We start from the raw sequence: 10,403 nt of genomic DNA, 5'->3' as shown, positions 1-10,403 counted from the left end.
TATTATTATTATTATTTAAAAAAGGCAACCCCAAAACCCTCAAAGGTCTCTATGTTTTTAATTATGGTTCTATGTTTTTAGTGATAAATTTATTCTTTTATCTTTTGTTTTGTTTTGTTAACAAGCCACCTTGAGGCTTTCCCCCACCACCACTCCTTACAATCAAGCTGCATATAAATCTGATGAAATAAATAAATAAACAAACAAAACTCAAAAGCCCTAGCTCATCAAGGAACTCTCTTAGCTAGAACCAGTGTCAGCATGAAATGGGTTGTGGAGGAAGTGTAGCCGCTCCCCTCCCCACCCTCTGGATGCAGATAGGGCGGGAAGACCATAGAATTGTACCGTTGGAAGGGAACCCTGAGGGTCATCTAGTCCAACCCCCTGCAATGTAGGAATATGCAGCTGTCCTGTACGGGGATTGAACCTGCAACCTTGACTTTATCAGCGCCACGCTGTAGCCAACTGAGTCATCCAGATCCTCCTTTGCTGTATCCCAGGGGTCAGCAACCTTTTTCAGCTGTGGGCCAGTCGACTGTCCCTCAGACCATGTGGGGGGGGCAGACTATATTTTGAAAAAAAATCTGAACGAATTCCTATGCCCCACAAATAACCCAGAGATGCATTTTAAATAAAAGCACACATTTTACTCATATAAAAACACGCTGATTCCCAGACCGTCTGTGGGCCTGATTGAGAAGGCGATTGGGTCGGATCCGGCCCACAGGCCTTAGGTTGCCTACCCCTGCTGTATCCTCATTGCCTCGCCCCACCCCAATATCCTGATAAGCCTAGCATAAGAACATAAGAGGAGCCTTCAGCTGGATCTGGCCAGTGTAGTAGCTAGTAGCTCAACTATTGCTACGATGATGACATTACCTGTAGCCAGCCACCCCTTACGAACAACTGCTGACTTTGTGTTAGGGGTTTTTCAGGGGGCATGGGCAGTAATGATGCGGTTGCCGTACGTCCAGAATTTCCCAGACATATCCAGAATACTGCAGTCGAAAGCAAAGTCCGGGTGGAATTCGGCTAAATGTCTGGGATGTTGGCAGTCTCGTTTTTGCCAATTTCCCACAAAAATTGCTCAAAAGCATCCCATTATTTCGCCCTCAACAACTCTTCTGTCCGGATTTTCACTTTTTGAAATATGGCAACCCTAGGGTAGCACCCCCCCAAAAAAAAAATGCATCCTGAAGTGATATAGTCTATTCTTCCATTTTATTCATGCCCTCCAACATTTCTCTCCATTGTCTTTGGAGACAATGGAGGAGTGCGCTTTTTGGGGTGAAGGCAAACTCTTGGAAGTTTACAGCGCCTGCTGTGGCTGGAGAGGTCGATACAGGAGAGACATGTTTTGTTCCATCCGGGGCAGATCAAGGCATCTGGATGCACTGCTGCAGATACACCATGGCCTTTCTTGCAGGACCAGGCATTGGGGTCCCCATAGGTAAAGGTAAAGGGACCCCTGACCATTACGTCCAGTCACAGATGACTCTGGGGTTGCGGCGCTCATCTCGCTTTACTGGCTGAGGGAGCCGGCATACAGCTTCCAGGTCATGTGGCCAGGATGACTAAGCCGGTTCTGGCGAACCAGAGCAGGGCACAGAAATGTTGTTTACCTTCCCGCTGGAGCAGTGCCTATTTATCTACTTGCACTTGGACGTGCTTTCGAAGTGCTAGGTTGGCAGGATCAGGGACCAAGCAACGGGAGCTCACCCCATCGTGGGGATTCAAACTGCCAATCTTCTGATCAGCAAGTCCTAGGCTCTGTGGTTTAATGAAAGGCTCTGATGAAAATAGGGACGCCCGATTCAATAACAACAGTTTTATTATTTGTATCCTGTGTTGCCCCAGCCACTCTGGGTAGCTTCCAGCACATATAAAAACAACATAAAACGTTTTTTAAAAAATATCCATATACAGGGCTGCTTTCAGATGTCTTCTAAAGGTTGTATAGTTACTTATCTCCTTGGCTCATGGGTCATATAACTCCATACCCTCCAACATTTCTCCAGTGAAAGTAGGGGTATCCTAAGGAAAAGCGGGACATTCCTGGATCAAATCAGAAACCGGGATGGCTTCTGTAAATCTGGGACTGTCCCAGGAAAATAGGGGAACTTGAAGGGTCTGTTTTACTTTGCTGCCTGAGAGCTGCAGACCTGTGTCATGTGTGACTGTTGTAAAGGCAGAAAAGACTACAGTATAGAGCAGAAATTGAATTTACGTTCGTGCAGGTTGGTTTTATGGTTCCCAATATAAACTTGTGGCCTTGGTATGCACAGTAATGGCCTGCTAATGCTTCTGACAGAATGGCCAAGGGCATGATTGAGAAATGAACTGGGTCATTAAAACAATGCATAGGTAAACACTTTTTAGCTTAGCCAGCACAACACTTAAATTGCGCTTGGAGTCACAGCTGTAAATAACTGTAAGCGGGCTGTTTTTAACAGCACGCTGGTTTGTCCATTGTGATATTTGGATCCTGCCTTTTCTCCAAATTGCTGAGGATGCTACACATATTTTAACTTACTTTATCCCGTACCACAGAGAGGTAGACGAGGCTGCTAAGCATGATTTGCCCATCACTCTTACTCAAACTCTGATTTCAAATCAAGATTCCCACAGCTAACACTAGTCACCTCAAACACTCTCTGCCTTTATCTGAGCTATTTTGTTAGATAAAATTCCCTGAAGAACCAAAAGGTAGTTCAAGTGATGATTTATTAATTCCTGCGTATATGCCAGAGACTTTATGTACCTGAGCATGAGGTAAATGACAAGGTGCTTTGAATGTAGAAATGCAAGGCGAGGAATAATATCTTGCCTGGCATAGCAAAATATAAAGCTGAAGAATGTGATTCAATATTATAGCAAACATTATACAAATCACTAGCTCTGTGCTATTGCACCTGCTTTTTTCTAACACCTGGCCCTATAAAATTGTCTGCACAGGAGAATGTCCAGAGATTTCAAAGAAACAATATAGTCTGCCACAGTTTTCAAAACATCCATTATATGCCGGTGATGAGGAACCTTGAATGAGACATAATTGCATTATGCACCATTCTCCTGGAGCCAGACTCTAAATGTATGATAAAGGCATATGGAGAGGTTGTCAATAAGCACATCTGTCAAACCACCCCTTTTTGCATTGCTATAACTCTATATTACGCACATGACACATCTTATCTGTATATGGAAGCAAAATAAAAACAACAGGGGCACAGTGTTTAACCCTAGTGATGTGGGGCAGAAAATAATTATTTTCCCTAAGTTCATTAGTAGTAGAGAATTGGTGCCAAGTAACCTTTAGATCACATAGAGGCAAATCACAGATTATTTTTCTTAATTAATAGTGGAAGTGGGGAGGGGTCGAGTTTCATCCAGACCACAGCATATGCGGAGGGGAGGTTTAACCCTTTTCTTCACCAAAGTCCTGGCAAAATAATCCGCCCACTTCCACTTTCCAGGCTGCTGTTAGCCTTCACAGAGATGCTCACATTGGTACTAATGCAGAGTCCCACAATATGTAGCACTAACACCATTCCAGAAAACATTGTGGAGAAGGTGGCTCTGCAATAACAAAGCCTTGTAAAGAATATGAGGATCAACTGTGTACAGAATATGACCTGGCTGGAATTTGGGGCTGTTCATCATTTTGATGACATTGTGATAATACATATGTGTCTGCTTTGTTGTTGTTGTTTAGTCATTTAGTCGTGTCCCGACTCATCGTGACCCCCTGGACCAGAGCACGCCAGGCACTCCTGTCTTCCACTGCCTCCCGCAGTTTGGTCAAACTCATGCTGGTAGCTTCGAGAATACTGTCCAACCATCTCGTCCTCTGTCGTCCCCTTCTCCTTGTACCCTCCATATTCCCCAACATCAGGGTCTTTTCCAGGGAGTCTTCTCTTCTCATGAGGTGGCCAAAGTATTGGAGTCTCAGCTTCAGGATCTGTCCTTCCAGTGAGCACTCAGGGCTGATTTCCTTCAGAATGGATCGGTTTGATCTTCTTGCAGTCCATGGGACTCTCAAGAGTCTTCTCCAGCACCATAATTCAAAAGCATCAATTCTTCGGCGATCAGCCGTCTTTATGGTCCAGCTCTCACTTCCATACATCACTACTGGGACACTACTGTGTCTGCTACCTAACAGTTAATACATCCCATTCTGTACTTACTTGGACTCAACACAAATGAGGTGAGGGAAAATTCTGCTCTGCATTTTGTCAACTGTGCACAAGGTAAAACCAGATGACATGGAACCAGTACAGTGGTACCTCAGGTTACAGATGCTTCAGGTTACAGACTCCGCTAACCCAGAAATCGTACCTCAGGTTAAGAACTTTGCTTCAGGATGAGAACAGAAATCGTGCGGCAGCGGCGCAGTGGCGGCGGGAGGTCCCATTAGCTAAAGTGGTGCTTCAGGGTAAGAACAGTTTCAGGTTAAGAACGGACCTCCAGAATGAATTAAATACTTAACCCGAGGTTACCACTGTATTCATAGAACCAGTGCTTTTTTTCTGGGGCACGCGCAGGGGTAAGCATACCCCTAAACATTTTGTGAATCTAAGTTTGGCCTCATTGAGGGGCAGTATTTCAATATGAGTGGAAAATGAGAGTACCCCTAAACATTTTTAAAGAAAAGAAGCACTGCATAGAACTGAAGGTTGACCACATAGGAGCCAGTGTCTCTGCTAACTAACATGCTGTTATAATTTACACACACACACAGAGAGAGAGAGAGAGAAAGGCTAAAATGTTTTTTCTTCCTGCTCAGACTGAATGGGCACCAGTCGAAAAAGCATTTGAAATTATGTCAGTGGTGTTCATTTCCCACAAAACATTCCCTAGCCCAACCAGTCCCCTGACTGAGTATATGCTAAAAGGAAATGGCATTGTAATGTGCACAATATGAATATAATTCTACCCTTCCAGAGAAAGCTCAAAATGTTATTAGCAGGCACGTTCTGTCGCCTACGAATGTGCTTCAAGCATCTCATCAGCATCTGGTCAAGCAGGTGTGATTAAGGCTGAAGGCAGAATAGTGCCTGAACATAATCATCTGCAGGAATAGGCTCCCAAGGGCAGAATCAAAAGGTTTCCGTCAATCAAGCTGGTGTAGGACCTCGTTTGCAGAATCTCAGGATGGCATCACAAGTCCTTGTGTCAGCGTGTAAGCTAATGAACGAGTCACTGAAAGAAATGGCTCAACATTTCCTTCCTTAAGTAGCTGGCTCGGACTCAACAGTGAATTTCAGTTTCTTCCAAATGAAGTTTGAAAATGAAATTTAGGCACCACAACAAACTTGCAAAATGGCCCCCTTCCCCATAGGTTCTGCTTCATTTGCTGGATTAAAGAAGAGTATTGCATGGATGGTGTCATTATATGCCTCAATCACTCGATGTCAACTATTCCCATAATGTTTAGTGATGCAAAACACACTTTAAAATTTGTGTGACGGGCGTTAACTCCTACTGGAAACTTTTCTGCTCCACCAGGCAATTAAGAATGTATCCCCCACAATGGTCTATTGATGTTTGTGAGCCATTTCACAGGGGCTCCCTGTCAGTCCTAACAACTGGCAGCTTGCTTTCAGTTGCCAGTTTTCCTTTTGTAGCTCCATCTGTACCTGCCCTGCATCTGATGTCCCATATGACATCAGGTGCAAGGCAGGTGCGCATGTTTTTTGGGAAGCAGCCGCGTGGGCCAAACTAGGCTGGAGTCTCCTCACCATTGTCTTGCACAATGATATTCCACCTGATAATTTGGTACACCAGGCTAAATCACAAGAAAAGCCGAGGCAATTTATTTGATATGACAGGTAGCATCATCTTAAAGATGTTTCACATTGAAAATGATTTTTTTTTAGAAAAAAGAAAAAACCTAAATATTATTGATGAGGAGAGTTTTACTGCTAATGAATCTCCCCCCACATTTCCTCTCCCACATGGTAATGTGACATTTGAAAGTGTGTTTTCCTTCTCGCATGATGGCATTAATTTTTCAAGAAGGTTCTGAATCTTCGAGACAGTTTGCATACGATGTGTTGCAAAATGGCACAGAGATAAATCAGTAGTTTGGATGAAAGCACAAAGGATTAAATTGCCTTAAGATTAGTCACACACACACACACACACACACACACACACACACACACACACACCCTGACTTGAATCTAGAGTTTGAGCACCTGCACGATTTGAGGAAAAAGCACAATTTTCCAGCTGTTCTGCAGAATAAAGGAAGTTGTCCATCCATTTAGCATGACCTACATTGACTAGTATCACTTCTGCAAGGTACAGCAGTGCCTTGGTTCTCCAACTTAATCCTTTCCGGAAGTCCATTCCAAAACCAAAGTGTTCCAAAACCAAGGCACGCTTTCTCATAGAAAGTAATGCAAAACGGATTAATCCGTTCCAGACTTTTAAAAACAACCCCTAAAACAGCAATTTAACATGAATTTTACTATCTAACGAGACCATTGATCCATAAAATGAAAGCAATAATCAATGTATTGTACTATAAAATAAGTAAGACAGTATTGTAGATGATAAAAATTAAAATTATTAGTTTTTCTTACCTGCACTGATGATAGTCATTGTTTGGATCGGGGGCTTTTTATCAATTTCCGCAGCCATACAATCAATCAATCAATCAATCAATCAGTAGCTGAACTGGGTTCCACACAGTCACAAAAACAAAGTAACCAAAAAAGCCTCAAAAACAAAAATGCAAAATAAATAGCTAAAACAAAAGCGCCAAACTTAATCCGTTCCAGAAGTCCGTTTGACTTCCAAAATGTTCAAAAACCAAGGCACAGTTTCTGATTGTGCAGGCGCCCAGGAAACAATAGTCAACGGCCACATCAGACGTTCGGCTTCCAATAAACGTTCGAAAACCAGAGCACTTACTTCTGGGTTTTCGGCTTTGGGAAACCAAGGCATTTAAGAACCAAGGCGTTTGAGAAGCAAGGTGCCACTGTATTAGGCAGGGGACATTTGCAGTCCTACCTGGAAATGCCAGGGATTCAACCTGAACTTCCTGCATGCAAACCAGGCTCTGTACCTCTGAGCTACAGGCCTTGCGCGGGGGCTCCGCTAGGGGCGCCATGGAAGATGGCCGATAATACCATCTCTCCAGCTCACACGAGGTAATTTAGAGGCTGAGATGGGAGTAATCAGCCTCCCAAATTCTTCCCGGTGGAAGGGAAGATGCAGTCTCATTCGCGGCTGCCCACAAACCACCCCCGAGTTCGTAAAGAAGGAGGGGGTGGGGGCACTGGATGGAAAGCCCTCAAGGGAGTTCAGATCTCCTGGACGCTGTCTCCTTGAGTGCTCCAAGTTCTATTTATTAAGATAAAAAATTGGATTTAAGAATTTTGGACATGCTTCAGGCGAAGAAAGGGTAATTAATCTGCCAACTACAGCCACTGAGGTGCTAAGAGTGATGGGAGGAAGAAAGATAACATCGAAGAATAACATCTAAACCGGTATGTTGGAACGGAACAGAAAGGAGGGGGGACAAAACTTTTTCTTTTTCTACTACGATAATACCCAACAACGCCCCCCCCCCGAAGAACCGTCTACATTACTTATAGCAAGTGAGATCGGAAAATATAAACTGTGTGGAAATAATAATATTAACTAAAGCCTTTGCTCTTTGAAATACTTGGAAGAAGATAAAAGACTCTCCTGTGACGCACTATTTAATCGGGATCTGCTGTTATGAGACAGACTGAGTTGCAGCGATTAATAGTCATAGGGGGAGGCGAGCTCTTACTTTGTTGTTATATCTGTATTTCAAGTCTGGTTTGGCAAACCTCCTCTGGAAAGACTAATGTTTGGTGCAACCTGTCTGAGAAAATTAATGAGCAAACGCCTAGACTTTATTTCATCGGAACTGAGAGAAGATGGCGTCTGCCACCAGAGAAGGACTTTTGGATTGATTCGGCATAAACACCAGCATGTGAGGACATACTGCAAATAAAAGACTACCAGTTGCAAAAAAAAAAAAAAAGGAGAGTCATACAAAATTCACACAGGAGCATATTATTGCTCACTTCAGCTCGCCTGTGGAAACAACTCAGAGGCTATGAAAGAAAGAAGGATAACAGCAGGAAGATTTAAAGAAGGAACTATTGGAAACTCAAGGCAGTAGAACCATAAGATGATTGAACCCCACTGAACTTGAAGCATGGGAAGCCCCAACAAAAATTTATAATTTGGCAAATTATGATATATATGTATTTGTATAATTTGGAATATTTAATGTGATTGGATTGAATTGTTAAAATGGAAAACTTAATAAAAATTATTCTTAAAAAAAGAGCTACAGGCCTTGCGCTGTGACAGATCCTCACCCAATATACCCTTACAAAAGTTGGGTGTCACTCCAACTCTCTGGTGAGCGGTGGCAACATCCCATAGGGTTCCAGGCACTCACATCAGGTCTGTGTTCCTTTGGAGAATGGAGACACGGCAGAGACTGTCATAGGTTTATGAAATATGGTTTGTTCAACTTTTTACCCCTTCAGTCTGCATGGAGGGAGTCCAGATCTTACAGCATGGTCATTTCAAGAGGGACTTGTGCCCCACAGCAGTGCAGGTCTCTCAGCCAGCCTTCAGCCAGCCTGCCCAAGATGGATCCTGGTCTTTCTTTCTCCTTCCTCCTTCCCAGAACAAAAACTCTCTTTCCCTGTCACTTCAAACACACACCTTGGCAACATCTATCTCCCCAGGCCAAAGGATCCCTCTCCGATGGCCCGATCAACCCTTTTTGTCATGTTAACAGATTTGCTCTTTGCTAAGCCAGCCAGGCTGCTTTGCATAAGGCAGCCCAGGGATTCCTTATCTGGCAAAGTTCTGGAGCTTGTACTTCCATACATATTACAGTTAATCAAAATCCTACCATTTATTAATTTCTAGGATTTAGGGGTCCCCCTGCCCCAATCTTTAACAATTCGTATACCCATACATAATAACCAAGACAGTTATTATATTGTTATGTGTTTGAGGGGAAGCATTTGTTGTCATCCATCTGTCTTTGGAGACAATGAAGGAGTGCACTTTTGGGGGTGAAGGCAAACTCTTGGAAGGTTACAGCGCCTGCTGTGCCTGGAGAGGTCGATACAGGAGAGACATGTTTTGTTGTATCCGGGGCAGATGAAGGCATCTGGAGGTGCTGCTGCAGATACACCATGGCCTTTCTTGCGGGACCAGGCATTGGGGTCCCCATACCCCAACCCAGAGAAATGAAGAGACCAATAAGACTGGTTTGGGGTCAAAACAGGCCACAACGGGATTGAATACAGATGAAAGAGGTTTGGCTTGGGCGTGGGGCAATCTAAATATGTGTGGTCAATCCAAGCGGAGGTTCCTAAGACACACATCAAATAGGATGACCCCCTCAGGGACCACTGCTTGCGGGAGCACCTTCAGCCCCGGCGCCTGTTGACATGGCCACTCTCCCCACCCCTCATCCCTTTAATAGGATACCCCAGTGTTTGGAAGGGCAGGTGGAGACTAAAACCTCCCCTCCATCCAAGACAAAGGATTGCCCCGATGCCCAGCCGCCAACCGAGCAACGCTCGCCACCAAACCACTCACATCTGCACCCGTGCCTTAATGCTTTTGATCGTATCTGACAACCAAATGTCATTTCCCAATAAGGAAAGATGCATGCCATCCGGCAAGGGGCGAATCTGACCGAAGCCTCCCTGCCCCCTGGCAAAGCCTAAGTCCCAGCCTACACCCCCACTTGCCAAATCAGGATGCAGGCTAGGATCCTGATAGGTGGTGAGGGCTTCAGGAAGGGCACGGCAGTTCCAGTTCCCGTGTCGGGGCTCCAGTGAAGCCTCTGCCGTCCCGCAACACTGCCACACCAAAAGGAGTGAATGGACTTCTCTCTGCGCTCCCGCCCAGCAGTCATTCCTCCTTTGGCCACTGCTATGGACGCGGGTGGTGCTGTGGGTTGTAGGACTTGTTGATCAGAAGGTCGGCGGTTTGAATCCCCGTGACGGGGTGAGCTCCCGTTGCTCGGTCCCTGCTCCTGCCAAGCTAGCAGTTCCAAAGCACGTCAAAGTGCAAGTAGATAAATAGGTACCACTCCGGCAGGAAGGTAAATGGCGTTTCCGTGCGCTGCTCTGGTTTGCCAGAAGCGGCTTAGTCATGCTGGTCACATGACCCAGAAGCTGTACGCTGGCTCCCTCGGCCAATAAAGCGAGATGAGTGCCGCAACCCCAGAGTCGGTCACGACTGGACCTTATGGTCAGGTGTCCCTTTACCTTTACCTTATGGATGTAGAACCTGACTGTCTCTTTGTCTCCAGGCACTGTGGTCATCTGCTAGGAAATGCTCTGGGTAGACCTCTATAGGATTGTTTTGTCAGCCACTTGAAC

Source organism: Podarcis vaucheri, assembly GCF_965113315.1.
Source record: "Podarcis vaucheri genome assembly, chromosome: 9".
NCBI lineage: Eukaryota > Metazoa > Chordata > Lepidosauria > Squamata > Lacertidae > Podarcis > Podarcis vaucheri.
This window is presented reverse-complemented; position numbering follows the sequence as displayed.